Source organism: Schistocerca serialis, chromosome 9, assembly GCF_023864345.2.
Source record: "Schistocerca serialis cubense isolate TAMUIC-IGC-003099 chromosome 9, iqSchSeri2.2, whole genome shotgun sequence".
Classification (NCBI taxonomy): Eukaryota; Metazoa; Arthropoda; class Insecta; order Orthoptera; family Acrididae; genus Schistocerca; species Schistocerca serialis.
In genome coordinates this window covers 221,753,317-221,760,224 of record NC_064646.1, presented here as the reverse complement: position 1 = coordinate 221,760,224, position 6,908 = coordinate 221,753,317, and the positions used below count along the sequence as shown (strand labels likewise).

The 6,908-nt window shown below is 43.5% G+C and overlaps 1 pseudogene; it reads right to left on the bottom strand.

The window, feature by feature from the left end:
- Nucleotides 1-430: 430 nt before the first annotated feature.
- On the bottom strand, nt 431-548 carry LOC126420051 (5S ribosomal RNA; annotated as a pseudogene).
- Nucleotides 549-6,908: the final 6,360 nt, after the last annotated feature.

The following is a 6,908-nucleotide window of genomic DNA, read 5'->3' as shown; positions in this document are numbered from 1 at the left end:
GTATTGTGTCCCCACATTGGGCGACAATGTGACGTGTGGTGTAACTGTGTGGGTCCACAAATGAACTAATTGAAATAACACAGAAGTTAATTAAGACGGTCGCCAACCCAACTGGGCACAGGCTGTAAACTAACTGATCAATAATACGAACAGCAACGAATACGTAACTGTTAGACTGTACCTGTGGTAATAGAAGGTTGGCACATGTTACTGACTACGCAATATATAGCACTCCGTCTTCAGGCCACAAGTGGCCCATCGGGACCATCCGACCGCCGTGTCATCCTCAGTTGAGGATGTGGATAGGAGGGGCGTGTGGTCAGCACACCGCTCTCCCAGTCGTTATGATGGTTTTCTTTGACCGGAGCCACTACTATTCGGTCGAGTAGCTCCTCAGTTGGCATCACGAGGCTGAGTGCACCCCTAAAAATGGCAACAGCGCATGGCGGCCCAGATGGTCACCCATCCAAGTACTGGTCACGCCCGACAGCGCTTAACTTCAGTGATCTGACGGGAACCGGTGTATTCACTGCAGCAAGGCCGTTGCCCGACAACACAATACATTACGAAACAATAACGAATAAAGAAGGTGGTTGCCTGATATCGTGAAAAATCAGCTATGTTAATTTGGTAAAAGGTTTTTAAGCTCGTTAGAAAAAGGTAAATGACTGACTGGAGCTACCTCTTTTGTTATGACAATAATTTACGTAACCTCAGAATAACGTTTACATAAGAGCACTAGTTTCTGGATATGATGAGCTACGTACTTTGAACAGATTGTAATTACTATGAAAATGTATTCGATCAAATAAGTAACTGTTTAGCTTTGTACAGATTGACAACGCAAAAATACGAATCATGTTAGTAGGCAACAGCATTATTGCAATAGACACAGGCGTGAAATATGCGAACTTAATTTATTTTGAAGTTGTTATTGTTAGAATTCTTTAATTTTAGTTAATTTACTTTACTTCAGTTTGACTCAACAAAAATGACTTTATCTCTAAATATTATTCAACAACACTGTTAACTTATTTGGGCTTCATTATTACTTTCTTTCAGTTATCTTTTAGCAAACAAACAAAACTGGGAATGATATTTAATACTTGTCATTTGGCTATTTAGACAACGACACTCGAGTATTCAATAACTAGAAAGGAATACCACAAATACGTGACAATGCCTGAGGCTCGTGACAAGATCAGATACCTACAGTTTTTACACACAGCACTTACTATTGCAATAAATTTCACTAAGAAGATCACTGGGTAAAACCTCACAACGTTTCTAACGTGAACGAAAATAAAACTACTTTACATCAGTTGCAGATATCGAGCCCTCGAGTCGCGCACAGTGGCCGGGGGGTTTGGGGCGTCATGTCACGGATTGCGCGGCCCCTCCCGCCTGAGGTTCGAGTCCTCCCTCGGGTATGGGTGTGTGTGTTGTTCTTAGCATAAGTTAGTTTCATTAATGTGTAAGTCTAGGGAGCGATGACCTCCGTGTAATATTGCTGGCACACTTTGATACGCAGCGGTTAATTATGGGGCAGGATCCTGATGTTGTTGGAGCCTCTTACTTCTGCCCATCCTCTTCTCGCTCTTGGTGCCTCGCTAGCAATAACTGCGCCTCACATCGGCCCGACAGCGCACGTCACTTGAGTGTGTTCGCTCCCACGTCTCACAACCAGGTAAGTCTGCTGCGCGCTGTGCTCTGACGTCACACTAGAGTCAAGAGAGAGCGCTCCTACCCAAGTCTTTACTCTCTGCCAACGATGTTGCTTTTCCTAATTTTACTTAAAGGAATTAGCCCAAAATAAATACCTCATAATACAAAATAATTAATACATTGCACATTTATAATTAACGCGTAATATTTAAATATTTACAGAATAAAACATGTACATCATATTAAAATAAATATAATGAGCAAAAATAATAGGTAGCACATCTATATTGTAGTGCCACAACATGACACAGTACACAGTAAAAGATGCCGTGTTTTTCTCACATGGTTTTACAATCGTTTACGGTCACTTTCCTTGAGCAGTAGATGAGGCATGGAACATACAATCTGATATTTTGGACGCATAATCTGTCTCGCCAAAACGTTTAGAGAGTGATTTTGTTCATGACGTGTAAGCAGCCCCAGTGCAATAACTACTGTGACAGCCGTAAAAACTATGAACAACAAATGTGTATCAAACCAGTCGATTGTGTGAAGGCAATCTGAAGCACTGGATGTGCAGTGGTGGTGTGTAGACGTTGTTACGTCGCAAATCGCAATGAAGCAACATCTCTATTCCAAGTGTTCAAGACATTCTCTAGAATGTTTTGGACAAAGAAAAATGTGTGCAACGTATATCCCGCGTACCTTGACTTTTATTCAAAACATTCTATTCCTTAAAACATTCTGTTCTCTAGGTTTCACAGCATATATCTAGTTGAACAGAACACTCTATCTGCGCCAACACTGTAGGTTTTGGTACATATTACTTTGGCAACAAGATTCCTCTGCACCCAACTGACAGTCACTAGCATAGTACGCAATGAAAGATATTGATGGCGTTACACGAGTTTCAGCAGTGTTCTTCCATGGCCGCTGAGGTCGTAGTTTGAGCACGCATGAGGCGTGAAATTATAGTCCTGCTGGCGAGAATCAATTCTGGTACCTCTCCTCAAACCAGGAAATGATTGAACGTGTCCCACTAGTTATCGGAGCATCGCCCTCACGAGATGTGTAGGAAAGACACTAGAGTGCATGATCAACCGTTGTTTGGTCTGAATATTAGAGGCCAGGCAGCATCGTAGCCGCTCTCTGAGGATTCAGATGTCGGTAAACCGTCTACAACTTGACGCTGCCAGGGGCGGAAGTTCAGCAAGCTTTCCTACGTAACAAGCACTGTTCAGCGGTCTTTCTTGACGTCGATAAGACGCACGACACTTCTTGGAGGCACAATATTCTCAGTCAGCTACACTAATTGGGCTTGCGTGGCCACCTCCACATCTTCAATAGGTCCTTCCCCTCTAGAAGCTTTTTTTATAGGTACCAAGTCGGCGACGTGCTGTCGGAAACTTTCGTGGAGGAGTACGGTGTTCCCCAGGGCTAAGTCATAGCCATTAACAGTTAACGTCCACAATACGGAGTCCTGTCCAATGCTCCTACCTAACTTAACCTAACCTAACCTAACCTAACCTAAGAAGCTCTTCCTCCAGTGCAGCAGCGGCGAGCCGTCAGTTGCGACTTAAGTCGGGAGGTTGGAGGACTGGACTGCAAAGATTGGTTTTACATTTTCTGCTGAGAGATGAATATGTTTATTTTCGTCACATCGTTTTCGTCATATTTTTAATTCACTTGAATTGCAAGTGTGGGACATCATTCTCCCCTTTAAAGTCTGTGGGGAGTCTGGGCCTCGTTTTTAACTCCAGACTGTCGCGTAAGGCAGGGCGCTTGCACAATGTACGGGTTAGCGGGGCCTTCTTACATGAAGATCATTGACGCTATACAACTTGAGCGAATGAGGCTGGCCACGGGCAATTACAAGACCATACCGGTACCAAGTGTTTACTCTGAGGCTGGGAAACCACCATTTACCATCCGGCGGTAAATTCTCATGGTGCGCCAGGCATGTAAGTTCCTCGCTACTTCCACTTCCCCAGCATACCGTACCGTTACTCGTCGAACTATGGAACGCCTCTTTACAATCGTCCACGGACAGTGTAGCCGTTTGGAAGAGTGTGCTGAAGTTACTTCGTAAGGGGCATGTACAGTCTCAAATCTGGTGTGTTAATTGACTGCCACCCTGGTTACTGCAGGGTACGGGAGTGATTTTAGGTTTAGGGCAGTACAGGAGAGATTGCACTCCTACTTATGCTTTTAGTGTACTACTTTCCGACATTTTAAGTGAGCACCACAACTGTGTAGTTGTATTCAGTGATGGGTCTAAGCAGGGCGATTCCACTGGCTGCTCTGTTGTTTTCCCTCATCGCTTGTTCAAGAATCAGCAAACTAGTGTTTAATAGTATTAGTTGAAAACAGTCTTGGTTGCAATTTTAGTTTTTTTTATTTATCAACTACGCGTTTCACCTTATTTAGGAATCTTCAGGCTGATCTTAATTTGGTATTTCTTAGGACGATCCTTTAAACAGTGTAGCTAAAGGGCATCGTCGAGTACATCAGCCAAAATCGCCTTCGTTAACCTCAGTAAATACTTTCTAGATGGACATGAGTGACTCCAAGACCTGCACAACGCGTTCACGTTCACAGGAGCACATTTACTGAGGTTAACGAAGGCGATGTTGGCCTTATGTACTCGACGATGCCCTTTAGCTACACTGTCTAAGGGATCGTCCTAAGAAATAACAAATTAAGATCAACCTGAAGGTGCTTAAATAAGCTGAAACGCGTAGTTGATAAATAAAAAAACTAAAATTGTAACCAAGACTGTTTTCAACTAATACGCTCGCTCAAGATTCGGTTGCCTCCAGATTTCACTGCCTTCGATGCCGAATTATCCGCGATTTTGAGGACGCTGGACCAGATGATATGTGCCGTGACTACTAAATACTTCGTGTGTTCCGACTCCATGAGTGCCCTTCAGTGTCTGCAGCGCTTTTTCCAGCGGATAAAGTGGTCCAGGAGCTCTTATCCACTTCTAAATGCAGGGGAAGGAGGTATTTTTCTGCTGGGTATCAGAGCACATGGGTAATGTGGGGAAGGAAAGGGCGGGTGTAGCAGCCAAGGAGGCGTGTTATGACCCCCAGTTTGTTCAATGTGCCACCCCCCTGTATACCATCACCTCGCTGCTAAGGTGCAAAGCCATGCGTCAATGGGAAGAAGAGCGGCTGGAAGTGGCAGAAAATAAGCTGCGTCTAGTAAACTCCATAACACGGCCTAACAGCCACGCAGACGAGATCAGGTCCCCTTTACTCGTCTTCGGGTAGGCCACAGCCCTAATGACGCATGGGTTCCGCTCCGGCGATAGGACCCTCCGATGTGTGGTGTTCGTGGCGTACAGATCACTGTGCGCCACATGTTATTCGGCTGTGCTTTATTTTCACACCAGAGGGCCCCTTGTTTTGAGTGACATTCCGACGAATGTGGTTAGAATTTTTTAAGTTTTCGTGATAAGTCCAACATGTTTCCTAATATCTTAGGGATATTTCCTTGATGTGTGCGTGTCTGGTTCATCTATGGTTTTTTTTTTTTTTTTTAAGTGATCAGCCGGTCACATATTCCTGCTCTGTTACTTGAGCTCATTCGCTGTTTTCCTTTATGTTTTGATCCGACGCATAGCATGTTTCACCATTCCTCCGTTGTCTGACGGCGTGTGAGGTGTAGTTATTTGGTGGGTCAAAGCGAGATAAGTGCGTGTGAGTGACTGTAAATTTTTAGGTTTACTTCTCAGGAAGTGACAACATTTTTAGCCATTTTATCCACATTCGTTTTTTTTTAATGTTTGTAAGGGCGCTGATAACCTCACCGTTGATCGCCCATAAACTCTACACACACACACAATAGTTTGATGAGATCCACTAAAGAAACTATCTGTCCTACGTTTGTCCGTTATCTTTTGGGCGACTGTCATATCCGATTGTCCCACAGATCTGGATATTTCACGATTACACAACACGGCCAAGGAGAGACCCACGAGGAGACTGCTTTCAAAGTCTGTCAGTGCATGACAATGTCTCTGATGAATGTGCTGCATCTACATGCTCTTCAGTGTACACTTTCAACATCTGAGACTTTCACGTTCGTCATATAACGTAGCAGGCATGGTAACAGCACTTAACACAAACTACATTAATGCACCCTGGTGGCGATTCTACTACCTAATCACGATATTAGTGCATCTGGACTCCCGTGGCCGTCATCAGAAACACGCGGTGACGTTACAGTAAACAAGTTCAGTGGTGACTAAGGAACCTCGTCGCACCGTCAATGCTTTCAGGTTAGTTCTGAAGTGGTTCCGTCTGTCCTCATGAAATATCATCCGTAGTAAAGTGCGGTGTAAGCCATATTCATGAATACTCCTGAGTGTGGAAAACGGAGGAAGAAGACGTGGCGAAAGGGCTCACATTCAGGTGAAAAAGAGCTTATATTCAAAGTTGTACAATTTTGCCAGGAATTAAAAAAGCGGAATCAGGTTATGATACCTATACAGAAAACAGTTTTGCGGGCGAAAAAATTTCTAGGGAAGTCAGAACGAGCAGTAAAATACATTTGGAAAATATTTTAAGCAAGTAGAAGAAACCGGGGAAAAGCTAAAATTCCTCGAAAACAAGAGCGCTCTAGAAAATTAGTTTCTCTAGATGACTTCGATGAAATATTATGATGATAAATCTCACCATTGAGAAAGCCACTTACATTTCAAAAACTTGAGATAAATTTTCAGGAGGGGGGGGGGGGGGGGGGGGAGAAGGAAAACATTTCTGAAAATTTTGAAAGAGACAGGAGTTTAATTAAAAAAAATTAAAAATCATTGAACCATCCTAATTCAACGTTCCGACCTTGTTGCAAAGTGTGCCAAATACTTGAGAGCAATCATAAATAATGAGAGGGGGTTATATACACTAGTGGTATTCAAGGACAAAACGTGGGTGCATACGCATTATGCCTTGAGAAAGTTCTAGCAGTATGAATTTCCGGCTGTAAGGACTAATAGTAGTGCCGGCCAAAGAGCTACTGTTGTTCACGCTGAAGGAGTAATGGGTTTTATAGAGGAAGCAGAATCAGTTTATGATTCAGCATCTAAATCCCAAGATTTTCACGGTGATATGTATAGGGGTAATTATCACATATGTTTGGAAGGGCAACTGATTCCTGCCATTCCTTCCAGTAGTACTGTTCCTCCTGCTAACGCACTGTATCATATTGCTGAGAGAAGTGGAGTCACCCACTACTGCAAC